The 27,706-nt window shown below is 38.3% G+C and overlaps 1 long non-coding RNA gene across 1 annotated transcript; it reads left to right on the forward strand.

Moving 5' to 3' along the window:
• The first annotated feature begins 5,801 nt into the window (after positions 1-5,801).
• Positions 5,802-27,575, forward strand: LOC133536187 (uncharacterized). The gene is made up of 3 exons (XR_009802413.1): positions 5,802-6,399; positions 6,518-6,588; positions 26,788-27,575. It is a non-coding gene; the product is annotated as an uncharacterized LOC133536187 (long non-coding RNA).
• Positions 27,576-27,706: the final 131 nt, after the last annotated feature.

The raw sequence follows: 27,706 nt of genomic DNA on the forward strand, positions 1-27,706 counted from the left end.
CTAGCTTAAAGCTGGGATGAAACTTAAGCATGTTAATATAATGTTAACGTGCTGAAGTTCTGTTAGCCTTTGAATGTTTTTGTTTACACTTAAAAATAGTGCAACTTAATACGCCGTCTTCGAAGTATCCTGATGTGTCCTATGTCATTATGCTAACGTTAGCATGCTAAATCCATTTCCTAGCTTTTTAACTAACTGTTTGAACCTCTTAAGGCCCAAGCTGTTTGTTTACATGCCTTTTTTCTTTCTCTTTGCTATTTGGGCTTATTGGACCATAATTAGAATAAAAACTAAAAATATGATGTACTTAGTCCATAAGTACACAAACATGTACTTCATGTGTAGTGACTTGCTAATTTTTATTTTCACACTTTTTTTCCAAATTCCATTGTATGTTACACTCTTCTGACACCACCAGATAGCAGTATAAGTGTCCACATAAGTGGCCATAAGACCCCAATTCAGTAGTGTACACAATTTTGGAAATAAGAGCTAAAAGGTGTCGTCCACGCATGTGGCCACTAAGGCCTTTAGATTAAATATAAAATCATGAATTTTGATACTTGGTGCATCTTATATCTTATATATATATATTGAGTGATACTGTGTTTCTTGGTGTGTGCGTGACTTTAAAGGGGAACTGCACTGTTTTGTTTTTTCTATTATTTTGCCTATCATTCATAACCTCTATGCAAGACAAGAACGCATGTTATCTCATTTTTTATGCATACTAAGTTGTAGAATATGGCAAATGCAAGGTGGCTAACAATACAGTGCACTGTTCCGCCTGTAAAGCCCTCTTAAAAAACATCCAAAAATTGTCAACAATACTTGATTTAATTGATTTTTTTTTAGCAAAATTGTTATTATAAGCGCTAACGCAGACAAGCAATCCATGCCGCTATATTGACATTTTGAGCCAGTGATCCGCTGCATCGCCTCGGAGTTGGTGAAAGTTATTCTGGATCATGGATCAAGCAATCATGCCTTTCACCTGGATAGTTGAAGAATGTGGCCATAATCTGAAAATATGAAAAATTAATATCATGATTATTTTGACCAAAATCATCATGGTAATCATTATTATTGTGGAATGTGTCCAGAAATAACTTCAAAATTAAAATCTTTTGAAAAAGTTTTTTCTTTTAAATAACTATATTTTTATTTTTTCATGCCTCACTGATAGTGCTTTAGTCTTAATATTTTATCTGTTCTCATGTTGAAGTTTTTTTTTTTTTTTTAATATTGGTTTGTAATGTAGCTCTTTAAATTCTATTTGTGTGGTCGTGTGGGGTGCTGGAGCCTATCCCAGCTGCTTTTGAGCAGAAGGTGGAGTATAACCTGGATATATATGTGTATGTATGTATATTTATTTACATATATATATGTATGTGTATATATATATATATATATATATATATATATATATATGAATGTATGTATGTACGTGTATGTATATGTGTGTATATGTGCATATATATATATAAATGTGTGTGTGTGTGTATATGTATATACAGTATACATATGTACATATGTATATATATATATATATGTATGTATGTATATATATATATGTGTGTGTATATATGGGTGTATATGTGCATATATATATGTATAAATGTGTGTGTATATATATATGTGTGTGTGTGTGTATATATATATGTAAATATATATATATGTGTATATATATATATATGTGTATATATATATTTATGTAAATATATATATATATATATAAATATATATTAGTGACGTGCTGTCAGGGGAGGCAAGTGAGGCGTGCCTCACCTTGCCACCAGGAGGGGTAAAAGGCTTAACTACGAGATGTTCAAAAAACAGAGTAATACAATAAGTTTGAATATTTCTCTGTTGGTCTATGCTTTCTATGAGAATTTGGTGTGGCTCCTGTATATTTGGATAATGTTCATGGTCAAAAATTGCGGAAAATCTGTGTTTCCTGATCAAAATAACGCAGCAGACCAGAAGTGAGGCAGACACAGGTGGTGCCTCCAGGGCTACACACAAAGTGTATTGAGCGTGTGCGTGAGAGGGGGCAGGGAAAAGGCAGGCCATGAGGCAGCAAGTACCCCTGCCTCAAAGTAGGGGGCGATATATTGTTCAATGCCAGCAGACACACGTCTCTCCATTAGAAGCCTTTCTTTTTTAACTGTATTTATAACAAACACTGCATTTTTATTAGAGTAAGCCAGCGTTTGTGGGTGTTACTGCTGCTTCAGGTACAAATACAGAAAGGTAAGATACACTCACAAAACTTGATTTATTTTTCATAAAGAAAATGAGACCAAAAATTATTCAATGACAACTTTGTCAAATACTTTTTGGACAAATTTGTCAAACCATAATATCATTATGATAACGGTTTTATGAAAGCAAATGACTCTTTTCGTTTTCCTGTTATTCTAATGTGCAACCTAAATCAACAATGGTTAAAACTGCTCATGTGAATTTAAGTTAAAAAAAAAAAAAAAAACTCCAAAAGTATCTATGCCTCACCTGGGGTATAGTTCACCGCACGTCACTGGTATATATATATAGGGGCGGCATAGCTCAGTTGGTAGAGTGGCCTTGCCAGCAACTTGAGGGTTGCAGGTTCGATTCCCGCTTCCGCCATCCTAGTCACTGCCGTTGTGTCCTTGGGCAAGGCACTTTACCCACCTGCTCCCAGTGCCACCCACACTGGTTTAAATGTAACTTAGATATTCGGTTTCACTATGTAAAGCGCTTTGAGTCACTAGAGAAAAGCGCTATATAAATATAATTCACTTCACTATATGTATGTATATGTGTGTGTGTGTGTGTGTGTATGTATGTGTATATATATATATATGTGTGTGTGTATATATATATATATATATATGTGTATATATATATATATGTATATATATGTGTGTATATATATGTGTGTGTATGTATGTATATGTATGTATATATGTGTGTATATATGTTATTTGTGTATATATGTGTGTGTGTGTGTGTATATATATATATGTATATATATAAATATATAAGTCTAAACTCATTTACGCTCATCATAGTTACGGTTTTTGGCGCCATCTGGTGGTGAAGAGGCCCAAGTAGGCAAAACAATTTTTCTTATTTTTCAATTGACAAGAATGAACCAGATTCCTTTTTTTTAATGAAAAAAATAATCGTAGTGGACCAGGATTACAGTCTGTTAGAAAATAGCAGTTATAATAAGAGTCAGTGGGGCCTAAATGGGTCTGAAGAAAAACGGTGTATACTTTATTTTTTATAACCTCGTTCAACAAAAGTGTTGAAAGCCTCACTAACATTACAATAAAACTTTGTGTTCGAGTATAGTCCGTATGTCGGTCTGTGTTGGTAATCTGTTCCAAACACCGCCGTTAAAAACCGAATCAATCTTCAATGTAAACCCAATTAAACTTTCCAGAAAGCCAAGAATGTTGTCCTCAGACAGTTGTAGAGAATGCTGATAGTTTTGCATGCAGAATACAGAAAAAACGATGAAAAGATAAATGAAGATTGAAGGGGGCTTGTTTGCCTTGTGGTGCGTTCAATGACACGCTGGAAACATGGGCTTTATTTTTTTGTAATTGTTGTACCTCCCATCAGCTTTAGCGGCAGCAGACTTACGGAGATGACGTCACGACCACGAATATACTGACCAGTCAACGTGACGAAACTCCAGCCAAGCGTGTGTCCAACATCTGCACAGCGACCATGAAGGTAACACAACATCCAAATATCCCACACTTCTGTTTGTTCACAACTGTGTCACTGGTGAAATACAAGAAGTGGCCACTGGGAGGAGAAGTGAAATGTGTCCAAAATAGCGCCATTAAAACTAAGAATCCTAAACGGCAACATTAATCTGCATGATTTTTGTTCGGTATTTTCAAATGTTACCATCTCAGATTTTCAATAACTTTTTTCCGTATTTTTTTTTTAGTTATTAACTTTTAATTCAATTGTCATGTTGTCGCCTCTTGCCTATTATCCCAGGAAAAATAGTGTTCCCTTATAAAATGTGGTCCAAACAAAAAAAGGATGTACCAAAGCTAGTCATGGAATAAAACGCATGTATCTCCATTTTTCTTTTTAATAAATACAAATTGAATAATAAAAAAGGGACATACATTTCATTGTTTCATTTGGACTTTATTTCAATGAGATGCATGTCGCCATGGTTTCTTTTTATAAATATTGTAAAAAAAAAAAAAGATGGAGATAAATGTCTATGAACATCTTTGTTTGGTTTGAACCCTTCATTTTTTTAATTAATATTTTCACTCTAATGAAACGCTTGTATCAGTAGCTACTATTTTTATTTTTATTTTGCAACAAATAAGATTTATGTATATATAATTGAGAATGAAAAGACATGCTTCATGTCACTTCACAAATGTATCTCCTGTTTTATTTAGCCACATAATTAATGTTATCAAAAACAGACAACCTGTATCCCTCTTCATTGAAAATAATATAAAATAACATTTTACTGTTTTAAGCAATAAAAAAGAGCACATGCACCACTAAAATTGGCCCTAGTGTGTGAATGTGAGTGTGAATGTTGTCTGTCTATCTGCGTTGGCCCTGCGATGAGGTGGCGACTTGTCCGGGGTGTACACCACCTTCCGCCCGATTGTAGCTGAGATAGGCGCCAGCGCCCCCTGCAACCCCAAAAGGGAATAAGCGGTAGGAAAAGGATGGATGGATATTAAAGTTTCTGCAGCGGCATAATTTTATTCAATAAACAAAAGTTACATATATCAATTTAATATACGGGTCAAAATATGACAAGTTGTAGTAAACCAGGGGAAAAAAAGTACCTATTTGAGTTTAGTAGAGTCCAAACATTTTTCTCTTTTTTTAACATTAACATTAAATATTAAAAAAAAAAAACTCCTAAAATTATTATTTTGGTTTTAACAAACAAAGCATTTTTTAGGATTTAGGATATAAGCTAGTTATTTTTATTATTGTGAGTGTATGTATTTATATACATGTATGTATGTATGTGTATGTATATATATATATATATATATACACATACACATATATACATATGAATATGTATATATATATATATATATATATAATTTTTTACCTTTAGGATTATTTAGGATGATCTTTTTAACCTAATAAATCATATAATTGCATATTAATGTGACTTACTTACCAACTAAGATATTCATAACAATACACAACATACTATTTGTTAATATATATATATAATGTGTGTGTGTATATATACATATATGTATATGTATGTACATATACATATATGTATATATACATATATATATATACGTATATAAATACATATGTATACATACATACATGTACATATATATATATACATATGTGTGTATATAAATATATATATATATATATGTATGTATGTACAAACATATATACATATATGTGTACATACACATATATATACATGTATATATGTATACATCTATATATATATGTATATGTATATAAATATGTGTATATATATGTATGTATATATGTATTATATATATACATATATATGTTATTTTTTTTAATTTACCTTTACGATTATTTAGGATGATCTTTCTAACCTAATAAATTAAATAATTGCATATTGATGTGACTTATTTTATCAACTAAATATTTTCATAATTATACACAACATACTATTTGTTAAAAAATGTTTTATATATATATATATATATATATGTTTTTGCTAAATTATTCCTGAGTATCAAAATTGAGGCCATTATATTTGTTAAATATTTTTCTTTTTTTTTTATATTGTGTGGGTCACAAATAGCTCCTCCCGCCCATAATCAACAAGATGTAGTACAGCATTTCTGCCACTGGGAGGCGGTAGCACACTCTTACAGTATTTAAGATGCCGTTGCAGCCTGTGTCGGAATGCATGTGAGCAGAAGACGCCCCGTGGTGTACGTTGTGGTCGTCTACCAGGGTTTAACAGCACGGTTACAATTGTAATCTTCAAGTGTTTTGATCACGTGTGACTGCCGTGCACCACGCCCTCTAGCGGACACGCGTGGGAATTGTTCCGCCTGAGGCAAATACATAATTGTGCGGAATTAAGTCAAATTGACATCAGTAATCGCCGCTTTAATCCACGCGGAGTTCTCGGGTGTGAGGCGTGAAGCAGGAGTTAAGTACAAGCCGCCTGGCAGTGACGTCATCCGGCGTTTGGCAGTAATCCCGCCTGCAGGCGGCTCAGGAGGACGCGTGCTCGTCGTCATCATCATCATCATCATCATCATCATCACCTGAGCCACGCGTGTGGGATTCATCTGACCAAGTTTTTCGCGGGAAACCGCTGCCCACGTCACACGTCATGTCGGCACGCGTGACCTGCCGGCCTTACGTCACTCGCACCGTTGCCAGGTTACCATGACTCACCAGCAGCGCTCAATATTCCAAACTTTTTTCTTTCTTTTTTTATTCTGATTTGCGATGACAGGCTGACTTCACTTGGAACCAACTTACTTTTTTTCTTTTTTAGGAGCCGCTCCGAGGAAGCTGCAGGATGAGAATGTTGACTGCGAGTCTCAAGCAGGGAGCCGCAATAATGAGGTGACTACAAAAGACGAGTAGAAAAGGAGCGCAGATAACAGACATTGGCCACAGGGGGCGCCACTGAGTGCTTTGTCTTCAGATGTAAATTGGCACCCCGAACAGGAAGTTATTTTCAGCCTCTTCGTTGCAGAAACATGTTTTTTTTATTAGGAATGTTTTTTTTTTTGTTTTTTTTTTTACTTTCAACACAGAATTTTATTTTCAGTCCCACATTTAAAAAATGTCAGTTTTCCGATTATGTAAAACCATTTTCATACGTTTGTAACCCTTGTGCAAGGTTAAGGTTGACTATACACTCTGAATCTTAGGACCCAAAAGGGACCCACTCATAAAAGTGTCATAAGTCAGCAATCATAACCATTTTTTTACAAACCTCGTTTCCATATGAGTTGGGAAATTGTGTTAGATGTAAATATAAACGGAATACAATGATTTGCAAATCCTTTTCAACCCATATTCAGTTGAACGCACTACAAAGACAACATATTTGATGTTCAAACTCAAACTTTTTTTTTTTGTGTGCAAATAATTAACTTAGGCTATCATGGCTGAAACACGTGCCAAAGTAGTTGGGAAATGGCATGTTCACCACTGTGTTACATCACCTTTTCTTTTAACAACACTCAATAAACGTTTGGGAACTAATTGTTGAAGCTTTGAAAGTGGAATTCTTTCCCATTCTTGTTTTATGTAGAGCTTCAGTCGTTCAACAGTCTGGGGTCTCCGCTGTCCTATTCTAGGCTGATAGGATGCAGTGTGTCTCCCATAACAATGTGACCTCGGACTACGTTAAGGTAAAGTGTGGAGTTCCCCAGGGTTCGGTCCTTGGCCCTGCACTCTTCAGCATCTACATGCTGCCGCTAGGTGACATCATACGCAAATACGGTGTTAGCTTTCACTGTTATGCTGATGACACCCAACTCTACATGCCCCTAAAGCTGACCAACACGCCGGATTGTAGTCAGCTGGAGGCGTGTCTTAATGAAATTAAACAATGGATGTCCGCTAACTTTTTGCAACTCAACGCCAAAAAAACGGAAATGCTGATTATCGGTCCTGCTAGACACCGAACTCTATTTAATAATACAACTCTAACATTTGACAACCAAACAATTAAACAAGGCGACACGGTAAAGAATCTGGGTATTATCTTCGACCCAACTCTCTCCTTTGAGGCACACATTAAAAGCGTTACTAAAACGGCCTTCTTTCATCTCCGTAATATCGCTAAAATTCGCTCCATTCTGTCCACTAAAGACGCTGAGATCATTATCCATGCGTTTGTTACGTCTCGCCTCGACTACTGTAACGTATTATTTTCGGGTCTCCCCATGTCTAGCATTAAAAGATTACAGTTGGTACAAAATGCGGCTGCTAGACTTTTGACAAGAACAAGAAAGTTTGATCACATTACGCCTGTACTGGCTCACCTGCACTGGCTTCCTGTGCACTTAAGATGTGACTTTAAGGTTTTACTACTTACGTATAAAATACTACACGGTCTAGCTCCATCCTATCTTGCCGATTGTATTGTACCATATGTCCCGGCAAGAAATCTGCGTTCAAAGGACTCCGGCTTGTTAGTGATTCCCAAAGCCCAAAAAAAGTCTGCGGGCTATAGAGCGTTTTCCGTTCGGGCTCCAGTACTCTGGAATGCCCTCCCGGTAACAGTTCGAGATGCTACCTCAGTAGAAGCATTTAAGTCTCACCTTAAAACTCATTTGTATACTCTAGCCTTTAAATAGACTCCCTTTTTAGACCAGTTGATCTGCTGTTTCTTTTCTTTTTCTTCTATGTCCCACTCTCCCCTGTGGAGGGGGTCCGGTCCGATCCGGTGGCCATGTACTGCTTGCCTGTGTATCGGCTGGGGACATCTCTGCGCTGCTGATCCGCCTCCGCTTGGGATGGTTTCCTGGTGGCTCCGCTGTGAATGGGACTCTCTCTGCTGAGTTGGACCCGCTTTGGACTGGACTCTTGCGACTGTGTTGGATCCATTGTGGATTGAACTTTCACAGTATCATGTTAGACCCGCTCGACATCCATTGCTTTCCTCCTCTCTAAGGTTCTCATAGTCATTATTGTCACCGACGTCCCACTGGGTGTGAGTTTTCCTTGCACTTATGTGGGCCTACCGAGGATGTCGTGGTGGTTTGTGCAGCCCTTTGAGACACTAGTGATTTAGGGCTATATAAGTAAACATTGATTGATTGATTGATAATGCGACACACATTTTTGACGGGAGACAGGTCTGGACTGGCAGCGTGCCAGGAAAGTGAAGTGAAGTGAAGTGAATTATATTTATATAGCGCTTCTTCTCTAGTGACTCAAAGCGCTTTACATAGTGAAACCCAATATCTAAGTTACATTCAAACCAGTGTGGGTGGCACTGGGAGCAGGTGGGTAAAGTGTCTTGCCCAAGGACACAACGGCAGTGACTAGGATGGTACAAGCGGGAATCGAACCTCCAACCCTCAAGTTGCTGGCACGGCAACTCTACCAACCGAGCTAAACCGCACTCTTCTTTTACGAAGCCACGCTGTTGTAACACATGCTGAATGTGGCTTGGCATTGTCTTGCTGAAATAAGCAGGGGCGTCCATGAAAAAGCCGGCGCTTGGATGGAAGTATATGTTGTTCCAAAACCTGTATGCACCTTTCAACATTAATGGTGCCTTCACAGATGTGTAAGTTACCCATGGCTTGGGCACTAATGCACCACCATACCATCTCAGATGCTGGCTTTTGAACTTTGCGTCGATAACAGTCTGGATGGTTTGCTTCCCCTTTGGTCCGAATGACACGATGTTGAATATTTCCAAAAACAATTTGAAATGTGTACTCGTCAGACCACAGAAGACTTTTCCACTTTGCATCAGTCCATCTTAGATGATCTCGGGCCTAGAGAAGTCGGCGGCGTTTCTGGATGTTGTTGATAAATGGCTTTCGCTTTGCATAGTAGAGTTTTAACCAACACTTACAGATGTAGGGACCAACTGTATATATTGACAGTGGTTTTCTGAAGTGTTCCTGAGCCTATGTGGTGATATCCTTTAGGGATTGATGTCGGTTTTTGAAACAGTGCTGTGTGAGGGATCGAAGGTCACGGTCATTCAATGTTGGTTTCCGGCCATGCCGCTTACGTGGAGTGATTTCTCCAGATTCTCTGAACCTTTTGATAATATTATGGACCGTAGATGTTGAAATCCCAAAATTTCTTTCAATTGCACTTTGAGAAACGTTGTTCTTAAACTGTTTGACTATTTGCTCACGCAGTTGTGGACAAAGGGGTGTACCTCGCCCCATCCTTTCTTGTGAAAGACTGAGCATTTTTTGGGAAGCTGTTTTTATACCCAATCATGGCACCCACCTGTTCCCAATTAGCCTGCACTGCTGTGGGATGTTTCAAATAAGTGTTTGATGAGCATTCCTCAACTTTATCAGTATTTATTGCCACCTTTCGCAACTTTTTTGTCACGTGTTGCTGGCATCAAATTCTACAGTTAATGATTATTTGCACAAAAAAAAAATGTTTATCAGTTTGAACATCATATATGTTGTCTTTGTAGCATATTCAACTGAATATGGGTTGAAAATTATTTGCAAATCATTGTATTCCTTTTATATTTACATTATTGAGTATTAAACTCTGCGACTGTTTTTTTTTGGATATTGACCACGTTGGTGTTCCGGTCACTGAACACACCGTCATCATTTGGACTCTTCCAACTTTAATATTGGGTTATATTAGATGCAGTTAGTATCTGTAAACCACAAACAAACACCCATCAACATTTATGTAATTTATCTAAACAACAATATACATATATATTATGCCTATAGATATGCTCTAAGTACTAGAGACATAATATATTGCATTTTCACAATGGCACATGAACTAGCCACATTAGTAGCAGCAATGCTATCCTAAACAGGGAGATGTTAGCTCGTAGCATTCTGACAACACAGCACTAATAACATCAATAAAACACCAGTAAATCTTACACAAACACAGTGATGTCTATTAATAAACTAAATGATTCTTATATAATAATTAACATACTCACATTGTCAAGGACTAGAGCACCGCTTAAACATAACAGAGAAACAAGTCAGCACACATTAACGCACGTCAAACGGGAAGCGGAAGTGACACCTACAGGAAGGAAGCGGAAGTGAGACTGTCAAGAAATGCTTCAAAATAAAGTATTTGAAACGTAAATAACATGAGAATTCTTAACATACATCTAACACAATTTCCCAACACATATGGAAACGGGGTTTGTATATATATATATATATATATATATATATATATATACATACATTTGTGTGTATTTATGTATGTATATATATTATGTGCAGTATGTATATCTCTGCTTTTGACCCATCCTCTCTTAAGGAGCAGTAATATTAACATCCATCCATCCATCCATCCATCCATTTCTACCGCTTATTCCCTTTTGGGGTCGCGGGGGGCGCATATAATAATAATAATAACAATACCAGGCAAGTGTATGTCTTCTGCTGGGCTGCACGTGAACTATGTTATGATGTAACTTGACCCCCCCCCCAACCCCCCTTGTTGGCCGGCGGGCGAGGCTGACATGTTGGCTTTGACTTTGGCAAATATCAGCTCCCTTCCTCCGAGTCGCGCAGAACATGTTTTCTGCACCGCTTGTCAGCATGAATTTGCATTTAATGCTCGACATTTCACCTCCACACACACGCCCAACCCCCCCAACCCGCCTCTAACATGCTGCTTGCCAGGGAACATGGAGGGCATGAGGGGGTTGGTGGTCAAATGCCCGCCGGCCTCTCCCAGGGCCTCCATGTTGTGCCCTCCAACCTGCAACGTCCTCGTGTTGTCAGCGCAGAAGACGCCGCCTGGTTTGTGATGAACGTTGTTTCACTATTCTTTTGTTAGCAAAAAGTATAGCATTAGCCACACTATGCTAAACTATTCTAACAAATGTAGCCAGCTAGCAGCCTGTTTGTAAAATGCTAAGAACCACATTAGCCACTTTAAGCTGAAACATGCTAACAAATGTAGCCAGCTAGCAGCTTGTTTGTAAAATGCTCAGAACCACATTAGCCACTTTAAGCTGAAACATGCTAACAAATGTAGCCAGCTAGCAGCTTGTTTGTAAAATGCGAAGAACCACATTAGCCACTTTAAAGCCGAAACATGCTAACAAATGTAGCCAGCTAGCAGCTTGTTTGTAAAATGCTCAGAACCACATTAGCCACTTTACTCTGAAACATGCTAACAAATGTAGCCAGCTAGCAGCATTTTTGTAAAATACTAAGAACCGCATAAGCCACTTTACACTGAAACATGCTTACAAATGTAGCCAGCTAGCAGCTTGCTTGTAAAATGCTAAGAACCACATTACCCACTTTACGCTGAAAAATGCTAACAAATGTCGCCAGCTAGCAGCTTGTTTGTAAAATACTAAGAACCACATTAGCCACTTTACACTGATTAATCCTAACAAATGTAGCCAGCTAGCAGCTTGTTTGTAAAATACTAAGAACCACATTAGCCACTTTACACTGAAACATGCTAACAAATGTAGCCAGCTAGCAGCTTGTTTGTAAAATTCTCAGAACCACATTAGCCACTTTACACTGAAACATGCTAACAAATGTAGCCAGCTAGCAGCTTGTTTGTAAAATGCGAAGAACCACATTAGCCACTTTAAGCTGAAACATGCTAACAAATGTAGCCAGCTAGCAGCTTGTTTGTAAAATGCGAAGAACCACATTAGCCACTTTAAAGCCGAAACATGCTAACAAATGTAGCCAGCTAGCAGCTTGTTTGTAAAATGCTCAGAACCACATTAGCCACTTTACTCTGAAACATGCTAACAAATGTAGCCAGCTAGCAGCATTTTTGTAAAATACTAAGAACCGCATAAGCCACTTTACACTGAAACATGCTTACAAATGTAGCCAGCTAGCAGCTTGCTTGTAAAATGCTAAGAACCACATTACCCACTTTACGCTGAAAAATGCTAACAAATGTCGCCAGCTAGCAGCTTGTTTGTAAAATACTAAGAACCACATTAGCCACTTTACACTGATTAATCCTAACAAATGTAGCCAGCTAGCAGCTTGTTTGTAAAATACTAAGAACCACATTAGCCTTTTTACACTGATTAATGCTAACAAATGTAGCCAGCTAGCAGCTTGTTTGTAAAATACTAAGAACCACATTCACCACTTTACACTGAATAATGCTAACAAATGTAGCCAGCTAGCAGCTCGTTTGTAAACTGCTAAGAACCACATTAACCACTTTACACTGAAACATGCTTACAAATGTCACCAGCTAGCAGCTTGTTTGTAAAATGCTAAGAACCACATTAGCCGCCTTACACTGAAACATGCTAACAGATGTAGCCAGCTAGCAGCTTGTTTGTAAAATGCGAAGAACCACATAATCCACTTTACACTGAAACATGCTAACAAATGTAGCCAGCTAGCAGCTTGTTTGTAAAATATTCAGAACCACATTAGCCACTTTACGCTGAAACATGCTAACAAATGTCGCCAGCTAGCAACTTGTTTGTAAAATGCGAAGAACCACATTAGCCACTTTACACTGAAACATGCTAACAAATGTAGCCAGCTAGAGGCTTGTTTGTAAAATGCTAAGAACCACACTAGCCACCTTACACTGAAACATGCTAACAAATGTAGCCAGCTAGCAGCTTGCTTGTAAAATGCTCAGAACCGCATAAGCCACTTTACACTGAAACATGCTTACAAATGTAGCCAGCTAGCAGCTTGTTTGTAAAATGCTAAGAACCACATTAGCCACCTTACACTGAAACATGCTAACAAATGTAGCCAGCTAGCAGCTTGTTTGTAAAATTCTCAGAACCACATTAGCCACTTTACGCTGAAACATGCTAACAAATGTAGCCAGCTAGCAGCTTATTTGTAAAATGGGAAGAACCACATTAGCCACTTTACATTGAAACATGCTAACAAATGTAGCCAGCTAGCAGCTTGTTTGTAAAATACTAAGAACCACATTAGCCACTTTACACTGATTAATGCTAACAAATGTAGCCAGCTAGCAGCTTGTTTGTAAAATACTAAGAACCACATTTACCACTTTACACTGAATAATACTAACAAATGTCGCCAGCTAGCAGCTTGTTTGTAAATTGCTAAGAACCACATTAGCCACTTTACACTGAAACATGCTAACAAATGTAGCCAATTAGCAGCTTGTTTGTAAAATGCTAAGAACCACATTAGCCACTTTACACTGACACATGCTTATAAATGTAGCCAGCTAGCAGCTTGTTTGTAAAATGCTAAGAACCACATTAGCCACTTTACACTGAAACATGCTAACAAATGTCGCCAGCTAGCAGCTTGTTTGTAAAATGCTCAGAAACCTATTAGCCACTTTACGCTGAAAAATGCTAACAAATGTAGCCAGCTAGCAGCTTGTTTGTAAAATGCTAAGAACCACATTAGCCACCTTACACTGAAACATGCTTACAAATGTAGCCAGCTAGCAGCTTGTTTGTAAAATGCTAAGAACCACATTAGCCACTTTACACTGACACATGCTTATAAATGTAGCCAGCTAGCAGCTTGTTTGTAAAATGCTAAGAACCACATTAGCCACTTTACGCTGAAACATGCTAACAAATGTAGCCAGCTAGCAGCTTGTTTGTAAAATACTAAGAACCACATTAGCCACCTTACACTGAAACATGCTAACAAATGTAGCCAGCTAGCAGCTTGTTTGTAAAATGCTAAGAACCACACTAGCCACCTTACACTGAAACATGCTAACAAATGTAGCCAGCTAGCAGCTTGCTTGTAAAATGCTCAGAACCGCATAAGCCACTTTACACTGAAACATGCTTACAAATGTAGCCAGCTAGCAGCTTGTTTGTAAAATACTAAGAACCACATTAACCACTTTACACTGAAACATGCTTACAAATGTAGCCAGCTAGCAGCTTGTTTGTAAAATGCTAAGAACCACATTAGCCACCTTACACTGAAACATGCTAACAAATGTAGCCAGCTAGCAGCTTGTTTGTAAAATTCTCAGAACCACATTAGCCACTTTACGCTGAAAAATGCTAACAAATGTAGCCGGCTAGCAGCTTGTTTGTAAAATGCTAAGAACCACATTAGCCACCTTACACTGAAACATGCTAACAAATGTAGCCAGCTAGCAGCTTGTTTGTAAAATACTAAGAATCACATTAACCACTTTACACTGAAACACACTAACAAATGTAGCCAGCTAGCAGCTTGTTTGTAAAATGCTCAGAACCACATTAGCCACTTTACACTGAAACACACTAACAAATGTAGCCAGCTAGCAGCTTGTTTGTGAAATACTAAGAACCACATTAACCACTTTACACTGAAACATGCTTACAAATGTAGCCAGCTAGCAGCTTGTTTGTAAAATGCTAAGAACCACATTAGCCACCTTACACTGAAACATGCTAACAAATGTAGCCAGCTAGCAGCTTGTTTGTAAAATTCTCAGAACCACATTAGCCACTTTACGCTGAAACATGCTAACAAATGTAGCCAGCTAGCAGCTTATTTGTAAAATGGGAAGAACCACATTAGCCACTTTACATTGAAACATGCTAACAAATGTAGCCAGCTAGCAGCTTGTTTGTAAAATACTAAGAACCACATTAGCCACTTTACACTGATTAATGCTAACAAATGTAGCCAGCTAGCAGCTTGTTTGTAAAATACTAAGAACCACATTTACCACTTTACACTGAATAATGCTAACAAATGTCGCCAGCTAGCAGCTTGTTTGTAAATTGCTAAGAACCACATTAGCCACTTTACACTGAAACATGCTAACAAATGTAGCCAATTAGCAGCTTGTTTGTAAAATGCTAAGAACCACATCAGCCACTTTACACTGACACATGCTTATAAATGTAGCCAGCTAGCAGCTTGTTTGTAAAATGCTAAGAACCACATTAGCCACTTTACACTGAAACATGCTAACAAATGTCGCCAGCTAGCAGCTTGTTTGTAAAATGCTCAGAAACCTATTAGCCACTTTACGCTGAAAAATGCTAACAAATGTAGCCAGCTAGCAGCTTGTTTGTAAAATGCTAAGAACCACATTAGCCACCTTACACTGAAACATGCTTACAAATGTAGCCAGCTAGCAGCTTGTTTGTTAAATGCTAAGAACCACATTAGCCACTTTACACTGACACATGCTTATAAATGTAGCCAGCTAGCAGCTTGTTTGTAAAATGCTAAGAACCACATTAGCCACTTTACGCTGAAACATGCTAACAAATGTAGCCAGCTAGCAGCTTGTTTGTAAAATACTAAGAACCACATTAGCCACCTTACACTGAAACATGCTAACAAATGTAGCCAGCTAGCAGCTTGTTTGTAAAATGCTAAGAACCACACTAGCCACCTTACACTGAAACATGCTAACAAATGTAGCCAGCTAGCAGCTTGCTTGTAAAATGCTCAGAACCGCACAAGCCACTTTACACTGAAACATGCTTACAAATGTAGCCAGCTAGCAGCTTGTTTGTAAAATACTAAGAACCACATTAACCACTTTACACTGAAACATGCTTACAAATGTAGCCAGCTAGCAGCTTGTTTGTAAAATGCTAAGAACCACATTAGCCACCTTACACTGAAACATGCTAACAAATGTAGCCAGCTAGCAGCTTGTTTGTAAAATTCTCAGAACCACATTAGCCACTTTACGCTGAAAAATGCTAACAAATGTAGCCGGCTAGCAGCTTGTTTGTAAAATGCTAAGAACCACATTAGCCACCTTACACTGAAACATGCTAACAAATGTAGCCAGCTAGCAGCTTGTTTGTAAAATACTAAGAATCACATTAACCACTTTACACTGAAACACACTAACAAATGTAGCCAGCTAGCAGCTTGTTTGTAAAATGCTCAGAACCACATTAGCCACTTTACACTGAAACACACTAACAAATGTAGCCAGCTAGCAGCTTGTTTGTGAAATACTAAGAACCACATTAACCACTTTACACTGAAACATGCTTACAAATGTAGCCAGCTAGCAGCTTGTTTGTAAAATGCTAAGAACCACATTAGCCACCTTACACTTAAACATGCTAACAAATGTAGCCAGCTAGCAGCTTGTTTGTAAAATTCTCAGAACCACATTAGCCACTTAACGCTGAAACATGCTAACAAATGTAGCCAGCTAGCAGCTTGTTTGTAAAATGCTCAGAACCACATTAGCCACTTTACGCTGAAAAATGCTAACAAATGTAGCCAGCTAGCAGCTTGTTTGTAAAATGCTAAGAACCACATTAGCCACCTTACACTGAAACATGCTAACAAATGTAGCCAGCTAGCAGCTTGTTTGTAAAATGCTAAGAACCACATTAGCCACTTTACACTGACACATGCTTATAAATGTAGCCAGCTAGCAGCTTGTTTGTAAAATGCTAAGAACCACATTAGCCACTTTACGCTGAAACATGCTAACAAATGTAGCCAGCTAGCAGCTTGTTTGTAAAATGCTAAGAACCACATTAGCCACCTTACACTGAAACATGCTAACAAATGTAGCCAGCTAGCAGCTTGTTTGTAAAATGCTAAGAACCACACTAGCCACCTTACACTGAAACATGCTAACAAATGTAGCCAGCTAGCAGCTTGCTTGTAAAATGCTCAGAACCGCATAAGCCACTTTACACTGAAACATGCTTACAAATGTAGCCAGCTAGCAGCTTGTTTGTAAAATACTAAGAACCACATTAACCACTTTACACTGAAACATGCTTACAAATGTAGCCAGCTAGCAGCTTGTTTGTAAAATACTAAGAACCACATTAACCACTTTACACTGAAACATGCTTACAAATGTAGCCAGCTAGCAGCTTGTTTGTAAAATGCTAAGAACCACATTAGCCACTTAACGCTGAAACATGCTAACAAATGTAGCCAGCTAGCAGCTTGTTTGTAAAATGCGAAGAACCACATTAGCCACTTTACACTGAAACATGCTAACAAATGTAGCCAGCTAGCAGCTTGTTTGTAAAATGCTAAGAACCACATTAGCCACCTTACACTGAAACATGCTAACAAATGTCGCCAGCTAGCAACTTGTTAGTAAAATGCGAAGAACCACAGCAGCCACTTTACACTGAAACATGCTAACAAATGTAGCCAGCTAGCAGCTTGTTTGTAAAATGCTCAGAACCACATTAGCCACTTTGCGCTGAAACATGCTAACAAATGTCACCAGTTAGCAGCTTGTTTGTGAAATACTAAGAACCACATTAGCCACTTTACACTGATTAATCCTAACAAATGTAGCCAGCTAGCAGCTTGTTTGTAAAATATTCAGAACCACATTAGCCACTTTACACTGAAACATGCTTACAAATGTAGCCAGCTAGCAGCTTGTTTGTGAAATACTAAGAACCACATTAGCCACTTTACACTGAAACATGCTTACAAATGTCACCAGCTAGCAGCTTGTTTGTAAAATGCTAAGAACCACATTAGCCACTTTACGCTGAAAAATGCTAACTAATGTAGCCAGCTAGCAGCTTGTGTATAAAATGCTATATGTCTTAAGCTTTGCAAGCTAAAACATACCCGCTAGCCGCTTGAATGTAAAACGCTAAGTGTCGTTAAAAGGAAAGGCCATGTAACACAGTGGTAAAAATGCTCCTGTGCCAACTTTTTTGCAATGTGTTGCTGCCATTAAATTATAAGTTAATGATTAATTGCAAAGAACAAAATTGGTTTCCCAGTTGGAACTTTAAATATCTTGTCTTTGCAGTCTATTCAATTGAATATAATTTTTGTTTTTATTTACCATTTACACAACGTGCAAACGTCACTGGTTTTGGACTTTTGCACATGCTATACGGGAGAGATGACTAGAATGTTCCAGCAGCTCCACGAAGCGATGCTCTCTTCATGTGAGCACGCCGCTCTCCTCTGATCCGCACACCAACTGGCGGCAGTTGAGAAAAAAATAAATCACCTGCCAGGATGATTCTTCCCACTCGGGGAGGCTTAGCTGCCATTTGGAGACGCCGGTGTGCAAACTTTTGTTGGCTGCTGACGAACGTTGTCTCTGCGTGAGTCACAGTGTGACACCCGGCCTGCTTGATGCCGCTCTCTCTCTCTTTGGCTTTTTCTTAATAAGCCAGCATGGCGGCGGCGTCGTCTGGCAGGCCGCCGGAGCAGCTGATGACGTCTTTTGTGCTCCTTCCACAGGAGGATGTGCTCCACTTGGCAGCTGCACTCGCTTGGAAAGGAGCAAACGGAAAGTGTTGTTGAAAGAGGAAGTGTCGATTGGATCCCGAAGGACTTCCAAACGGCTTTCAGGATGCTGGTTTCAAGGTGGCGCGGTGGTACGGTGGATTATGCGCTCGGGGCCGATGGCTCACGGCGAGATGGTTGTAGGTTTAAATCTCGACTGAGGCTTTCGCGTGTGACGTCAACAGGTTTCCTTGCTACCTTCTGAAGTGGCCCCGGCGAAACGCACCGTAGTATCTGCTCGTCTAGGAAATAACATCTTTTGTTCACCGAGTCAATCAATCAATCATTAATTTATATAGCCCTAAATCACAAGTGTCTCAAAGGGCTGCACAAGCCACAACGACATCTGCGGTACAGAGCCCACATAAGGGCAAGGAAAAACTCACCCCAGTTGGATGTTGGTGACAATGACTTTGAGAAACCTTGGAGAGGACCGCATATGTGGGCAACCGCCCCCTCCCCTCTAACGGAGACCAAAAACTATAGTATAGATGTAGTGTGTTATAGTGTGTGTAGAGTACTATAGTATACATGTGGTGTACTTAGTGTACTATAGTATACATATGGTGTACTATAGTCTGTGTTGTGTGTACTATAGTATAGATGTAGTGTGCTAGTGTGTGTAGAGTACTATAGTATACATGTGGTGTACTTAGTGTACTATAGTATACATATGGTGTACTATAGTCTGTGTTGTGTGTACTATAGTATAGATGTAGTGTGCTAGTGTGTGTGGAGTACTATAGTATACATGTGGTGTACTTAGTGTACTATAGTATACATATGGTGTACTATAGTGTGTGTTGTGTGTACTATAGTATAGATGTAGTGTGCTAGTGTGTGTAGAGTACTATAGTATACATGTGGTGTACTTAGTGTACTATAGTATACATATGGTGTATTATAGTGTGTGTAGTATACTATAGTATACATGGAGTGTGCTATAGTGTGTGTAGTGTACTATAGTATACATATGGTGTACTTAGTGTACTATAGTATACATATGGTGTACTATAGTGTGTGTAGTGTGTACAATAGTATAGATGTAGTGTGCTATAGTGTGTGTAGTGTACTAGAGCATACTGTACTTAGTGTACTATAGTATACATATGGTGTACTATAGTCTGTGTAGTGTGTACTATAGTATAGGTGTAGTGTGCTATAGTGTGTGTAGAGTACTATAGTATACATGTGGTGTACTTAGTGTACTATAGTATACATATGGTGTACTATAGTCTGTGTTGTGTGTACTATAGTATAGATGTAGTGTGCTAGTGTGTGTGGAGTACTATAGTATACATGTGGTGTACTTAGTGTACTATAGTATACATATGGTGTACTATAGTGTGTGTTGTGTGTACTATAGTATAGATGTAGTGTGCTAGTGTGTGTAGAGTACTATAGTATACATGTGGTGTACTTAGTGTACTATAGTATACATATGGTGTATTATAGTGTGTGTAGTATACTATAGTATACATGGAGTGTGCTATAGTGTGTGTAGTGTACTATAGTATACATATGGTGTACTTAGTGTACTATAGTATACATATGGTGTACTATAGTGTGTGTAGTGTGTACAATAGTATAGATGTAGTGTGCTATAGTGTGTGTAGTGTACTAGAGCATACTGTACTTAGTGTACTGTAGTATACATATGGTGTACTATAGTCTGTGTAGTGTGTACTATAGTATAGGTGTAGTGTGCTATAGTGTGTGTAGAGTACTATAGTATACATGTGGTGTACTTAGTGTACTGTACTATACATATGGTGTATGATAGTGTGTGTAGTGTACTATAGTATAGATGTAATGTGCTATAGTGTGTGTAGTGTACTATAATATAGGTGTAGTGTGCTATAGTGTGTAGTGTACTATAGTATAGCTATAGTGTGCTATAGTGTGTGTAGTGTACTATAGTATAGATGTAGTGTTTGTAGTGTACTATAGTATAGCTATAGTGTGCTATAGTGTGTGTAGTGTACTATAGTATATATGTAGTGTGCTATAGTGTGTGAAGTGTACTATAGTATAGATGTAGTGTGCTATAGTGTGTGTAGTGTACTATAGTATAGGTGTAGTGTGCTATAGTGTGTAGTGTACTATAGTATAGATGTAGTGTGTGTAGTGTATTATAGTATAGCTGTAGTGTGCTATACTGTGTAGTGTACTATAGTATAGATGTAGTGTGTGTAGTGTACTATAGTATAGCTATAGTGGTAGTAGTGTACTATAGTATATATGTAGTGTGCTATAGTGTGTAATAATAATAATAATGGATTAGGTTTATATCGCGCTTTTCTATTGTTAGATACTCGAAGCGCTCACAGAGAAGTGGGAACCCATCATTCATTCACAACTGGTGGTGGTAAGCTACATCTGTAGCCACAGCTGCCCTGGGGTAGACTGACGGAAGCGTGGCAGCCAATTTGCGCCTACGGCCCCTCCGACTGTACTATAGTAAAGCTGTAGTGTGCTATAGTGTGTGTAGTGTACTATAGTATATATGTAGTGTGCTTTAGTGTACTATAGTATAGATGTAGTGTGTGTTGTGTACTATAGTATAGATGTAGTGTGTGTAGTGTACTATAGTATAGATGTAGTGTGTGTAGTGTACTATAATATAGTGTAGTGTACAGTCCATGGTGAATGGGGATTCATCACCATCGACTCCTTTGATCCTCTTCGGTCCAAAGAGGATGACGAGACCAGCATTATACAACCTGGCAAAAGCTTAAAATGTTGACAGAAAACTCCAAATCCATCCATCCATTTTCTACCACTTGTCCCTTACGGGATCGCGGGGGGTGCTGGAGCCTATCTCAGCTGCATTCGGGCGTACGGCGGGGTACACCCTGGACAAGTTATCATGGACGCCCCTGCTTATTTCAGCAAGACAATGCCAAGCCACGTGTTACAACAGCGTGGCTTCATAGTAAAAGTGTGCAGGCACTACCCAACTTAATGTTTTTGTAAACAGTTTCCAGTCTTTAGTAGGCCAAACTTACTGTACGTGTTTTTTTGTGTATTTAGAAACATCAAATACAATTTGGAGTCTGACACATTCTCGTAAAAGCTGATGAAAATCTTGTTTTTGTAAACATCAAAGGGAATGCAGTCGCCATTGAAGCTAGTGTACATTTTCGTATAAATTGAAGACCATTTAGCCGTCTGTTCGCAGACTATTTAGTCTTCAGTGATTGCAACGTTGGTGTTTCGTAAACACCGAAGATCATTTTCAGCTTTAAATGAACCGAAAATGTTTACTTAAAAGCGATGATCGTAACTTTTGGGTTTTTCGGAATTTAGTTAACACGTTTTTGCAAACACCGAAGACCATTTCCAGTCTCAAAAGAACCAAACACGTGAACCGTAAACAATTTCGTCGTCAACGTTCTTAAATTTTGCGATTTGGTAAACACATACAATTTAGTTTTTAAACATCGCAACACGTTTTCTCAAACGCGGAAGGTTTTAGAGTCTTCAGTCAACCTAAGACAAGTGTTATTGTTGACGATCGATTTGATGCAAATACAAAAAAAATACGATCCAGGAAGATTAAATTGTGAATCGTTAACGATAACATCTGTGTTACCTTCATTGAAGGCTAATGATTGTCTTCAGTGTCTGTAAAAATGTGTGCGTATCACCTAAATAATCTTGGATGTTCACAAAAACACCAATCGTATGATCACTGAAGACCAAATGGTTTAGCATCAACGGTAACACTTGTGTGTTGTTTATTGATTGAGAAAACGTTTTACTCGGTTCAAAACTAAATGGTCTTACAAACATTACCGACAAAATTGTTTACTGTTTACATAAAATGTCTTCAGTCGTTGCGAAAACAAGTAGTTACATTCAAAACTAAATTGTCTTGGATGTTCACGAGATGTTACACGTTAGGTTTTTTGAAGGTTCTGAATTGTTTTCAGCGTTTGCGAAAAATATGAAGTCGTTTTGCACGTTTACAAAAACACAAAAGTTACAATCATTGAAGACAAAATGTGTACACAGTTGACGATAAAAGTCTGGTTCTTTGCAGACTATTAAATTGTCTTCGGTGTTTGCGATAATGTATTGCTACGTTAACAACTAAATTATATTTGATCATACCATTCACATAAACTAGGTCTTTGGAAAAACAAGAAACTACGTTAAGAATGAATTGTCTTTGAGGTTTATGAGATTTTACATGTTAGGTTCTTTGAAGGCTCTAAATTGTCTTCAGCATTTGCGAAAACATTTAAGTTAAAAACTATAATTTCTTTCATGTTTGCGAAAATACAAAAGTTAGAATCATTAAAGGGGAACATTATCACCAGACCTATGTAAGCGTCAATATATACCTTGATGTTGCAGGAAAAAAGACCATGTTTTTTTAACCGATTTCCGAACTCTAAAAGCGTGAATTTGGCGATTGAAACGCCTTTTCAATTGTTTCACCTGTGACGTCACAACGGGAAGCAATCCGCCGTTTTCTCAAACACATTACACTCACCAAGTCAAATCAGCTCTGTTATTTTCTGTTTTTTCGACTGTTTTCCGTACCTTGGAGACAATATGCCTCGTCAGTGTGTTGTCGGAGGGTGTAACAACACCAGTTGACTTACGTGGAGAGTGCTAATCAGACATATTTGGTCACGGCATGGCTGGAAGCTAATCGATGCTAAAATGCTATTTAGGCTATGCCTCATTTGTAGCTATATTTGCATCCAGCCTTTCCCTCCACCCACATTTAATGCCAAACAAACACATACCAATCGACGGATTCATGTTGCACCAGTGGTCAAAAGTTGCGAAAGTCCCTCGTTTGTTCTGCACACCTTGCCGACGATATCGGTGCTACGACAGAGATGGCACAGAGATGTGTGGATATCCTGCAACACTCAAAGCAGATGCATTTCCAACGATAAAGTCAACGAAATCACAAAGGTGAGTTTTGTTGATGTTATTGACTTATGTGCTAATCAGACATATTTGCTCACGGCATGGCTGGAAGCTAATCGATGCTAACATGCTATTTAGGCTAGCTGTATGTACATATTGCATCATTATGCCTCATTTGCATCCAGCCTTTCCCTCCACCCACATTTAATGCCAAACAAACACATACCAATCGTTAGTTAGAAGGCAAATTCGTCCTTGCTTCCTACCGTGCCGCTGTCTGTCGTGATATGGCTCAGTAGCTTCAGTTTCTTCTTCAATTTCGTTTTCGCTATCTGCCTCCACACTCCAACCATCCGTTTCAATACATGCATAATCTGTTGAATCGCTTGCGCCGCTGAAATCCGAGTCTCAATCCGAGCTAATATCGCTATACCTTTCCATTCTATCCGCCATGTTTGTTTCTGTGTGATCACGCTGTGATGTCACAGGATAATGGACGCGTGGCTATAACGACGGTTAAAATCAGGCACTTTGAAGCCGTTTTTCGGGATATTGCGTGATGGGTAAAATTTTGAGAAAAACTTTGAAAAATAAAATAAGCTACCGGGAACTGATTTTGATTGGTTTTAACCCTTCAGAAATTGTGATAATGTTCCCCTTTAAAGACAAAATGTTTCTACTTTTGACGACAAGTGATTGGTTCTTTGAAGACTCTTAAGTTGACTTCAGTGTTTGCGAAAACGTTTTGTAATGTTAAAAACTAAATCATCATCATCGTGTTTACAAAAACGCTAAACTTACGAACATTAATGAAGACATTTTTTACCGTTTACTTAATATATCTTCAGTCTTCGAAAAAACAGGTAGCTATGTTAAAAATAAATTGTCGTCAAGGTTCATGAGATATTATGTTTTAGGTGCTCTGACGGCTCTAAACTGTCTTCAGCGTTTGCGAAAACGTTTACGATAAAAACTATTTTCTTTCATGTTCACGAGAACACAAAAGTTACAATCATTGAAGACAAAATGTGTTAACTTTTGACGATAAATGTTTGGTTCTTTGAAGCCTGTTGAGTTGTCTTTAGTGTTTGCGAAAACGTGTTGCTTTGTTAGAAACTAAATCATTTATGAAATTTACAAAAACGCAAAACTTACGAACATTAATGACGAAATTCTTACCTTTTACATAAACTGTCTTCAGTCTTTAGAAAAACAAAATAAACTACGTTACAAATAAATTGTGTTCACTGTTAATGAGATATTACGCGTTTTGTTCTTTATAAGCTCTAAATTGTCTTCAGTGTTTGCGAAAATGTTTACGTTAAAACTATATTTTCTTTCATATTTACGAAAACGCAAAAGTCATAATCATTGACGACAAACTGTGTTTGCTTTTCACGATAAATGTTTGGTTCTTTGAAGACTGTTAAGTTGTCTTTAGTGTTTGCGAAAACGTGTTGCTTTATTAAAAACTAAATCATCTTTAATGTTTACAAAACCGCAAAATTTACAAACTTTAATGACAAAAGTCTTACCTTTTACATAAACTGTTCTTCATTCTTCAGAAAAATAAGAAACTACGTTACAAATAAATTGACGTCAAGGTTAACGAGATATTACGTGTTATGTTCTTTATAGTCTCTAAATTGTCTTCAGCGTTTGCAAAAACATTTAAGTTAAAAACTAACTTTCTTTCATGTTTACGAAAACACAAAAGTTACAATCATTGAAGAGAAAATCTGTTAGCGTTTGACGATAAATGTTTGGTTCTTTGAAGACTGTTAAGCTGTCTTTAGTGTTTCCGAAAACGTGTTGCTTTGTTAAAAACTAAATCATCTTTGAAGTTTACAAAAACGCAAAACTTACGAACATTAATGACGAGATTCTTACCTTCTACATAAACTGTCTTCAGTCTTTAGAAAACAAGAAACGACGTTAATAAATAAATTGTCGTCAAGGTTAATGAGATATTACGTGTTATGTGCTGTGATAAGATGGTCGGATCATCACATATTGTTGCTTTGTTCCTTGTCGTATCCCATTTTGTAGTTTGATCTCCTTATTTCCTGTTTTGCTCAGTCACCATGGTTACATATTTCCACCTGCTACTCTTGGTTCCCGCACACCTGTTTCTACTGATCACTGCCTTATATAAGCCTGCCCCTTTTTCGTTCGTCCGTCTCGGATCCTAATTTGCTTTTACGCAACAGATGACTGCTTTCAATTCTTTACACACTAGCTTTCGCGCTACGCTGTATTTTTTCCCTAGCTTTCATGCTGGTTGTTTTTGTTTTCCCCTTTTGTGCCTTCGTGCCAAGTATATTGTTTCGATTTGCTTCCCTAGCTCCCATGCCAGCTCCTTTTGTTTGCCTTTTCTGTTTAGGACCAGTGTTTCTGTTCCTAGTCTGTTTTATTAGTTTAATAAATCTTTGATTTCTTACCTCACGCTGTGTTCTTGCCCGACGCATCCACGGAGGAACAAATCCGTCATCCCTATGCCGCACAAGTACCACATTATGTTCTTTAATGGCTCTAAATTGTCTTCAGTGTTTCCGAAAATGTTTACGTTAAAAACGTTATTTTCTTTCATGTTTACGAAAACGCAAAGGTTACACTCAGTGAAGACACAATGTTTGCACTGTTGACGATAAATGTTTGGTTCTTTGAAGACTCTTGAGTTGGCTTCGGAGTTCGCAAAAACGTGTATGTTCATTTCAATTGTCTTTGACGTGTACAACAGCATCAAAGTTCCGACCGTTGATGAGTAAATTGTTAGCGATAACCTGAGTTATGTTCGTTGGAGACTGGATGAAATAGTCGGTTGCTATGATGGACGTGACGAATGCAAGTCAAGGCAGCTGTGGTCGACTTTAGCTGACCTTGGACACAATGAATGTCAGAGAAACTAGACGTCTGCATATTGGTTTCATAACACTTGCAGTGATGTCGTGACACGCTCTTGTCTCTCCCTCTCTCTCTCTCGTGTTGACCACAGCTCGGCGTCGATGAGTCGGCGAGGACCTGCCGAACGAAAACGCTTGTGACACACGAGGAGCTGCGGCCCAGCGGAAGTAATGTGGAGGTGCACCCAATGTCGCAGAGACTGCAGAGATAGAAAAGTGCACAGTTGTCATCGCTCTCTACATGCTCGGACAATTATCTAGTATGCTAATTGTTGACATGCTAACATGCACGGTATAAAACAAAGATGCTAAACTGACAGTTGACTGGTAGAAAACAAAGATGGTTACCTTGCTAGCAAGAAAGTGGCAAATAATATCCACTACTTTTAGTTTTATACCTGCAAAATTGGCTAGCATGCTAACAGATGACGTGCTAACACGCTAACAATTAAGATATTAACACATTAGAGCCAACTAATATCCACTACTTTTAGTTTTGTACCTACAAAATTGGCTAACAGATGCCGTGCTAACAATTAAGATATTAACACAATAGAGCCAAAATATATCCACTACTTTTAGTTTTATACCTGCAAAATTGGCGAGCATGCTAACAGATGACGTGCATCAGTGGTATTCAGTGAGGTAAAATGAAGTAAATACGCTGACACTTCGTTGCTCCTGCCAAATGAATAGCACTGAGTGGAGTGGATCACCACTCCAAGATGGCGGCCCCGCGTCTAGTCAGCGCCAGTAGGCAGTAGCGCTCAATGCTGCGTCTACTTATAAGTGTCATGATCCGCTACTTGGATCATGTCATATTCGGTTTTTGGTTCCGTTTTGTATCTCATCTTGTTAGTATTTGACTTCCTTAGTTCCTGGTGGCACTTCCTGTTTTATTCTGTTGTCATAGTTACGTATTAGTGTCACCTGCCTCTTGTTTTTTACGCGCACCTTCTTTGTAATTACTCCCCTTATTTAAGCCTGCCTTTTCCGTTACTCGTCTCGCAT

This window comes from Nerophis ophidion, linkage group LG02, assembly GCF_033978795.1.
Source record: "Nerophis ophidion isolate RoL-2023_Sa linkage group LG02, RoL_Noph_v1.0, whole genome shotgun sequence".
NCBI classification, from domain to species: Eukaryota; Metazoa; Chordata; class Actinopteri; order Syngnathiformes; family Syngnathidae; genus Nerophis; species Nerophis ophidion.